This window comes from Penaeus monodon, chromosome 27, assembly GCF_015228065.2.
Source record: "Penaeus monodon isolate SGIC_2016 chromosome 27, NSTDA_Pmon_1, whole genome shotgun sequence".
NCBI classification, from domain to species: Eukaryota; Metazoa; Arthropoda; class Malacostraca; order Decapoda; family Penaeidae; genus Penaeus; species Penaeus monodon.
Genome location: NC_051412.1, coordinates 8,048,254 through 8,048,583, shown reverse-complemented (window position 1 = coordinate 8,048,583; position 330 = coordinate 8,048,254).

Here is a 330-nt window from a genome sequence, read left to right as displayed (position 1 = left end):
GCATATATTTGCTTGACATGAGCATCTGGGGCAGCTGCTGTGATTTCATCGGTGATAGTAGCTTCGATTTCGTTAACCACCCGTCAGTCAATGTTTTGAGGACCAAAGTTAATTTGGCCTCATGTCCAGGGGGAGAACAGGGGTGATGCCAGTTTGTCCAGGGAAGTAACTATGCCAGCTGAGAAGAGCTTCTCGGTTTGTTTATTATCGTCTATAATGGCAAGATATCCAACATGGATCTTATAGTACCAAAGTACCCTTATCCTGGCATCAAAGAGTGCCTCGGATAGGGCGATGATCTTAATTTTGTCTATGTGGATGAGGTGGTGT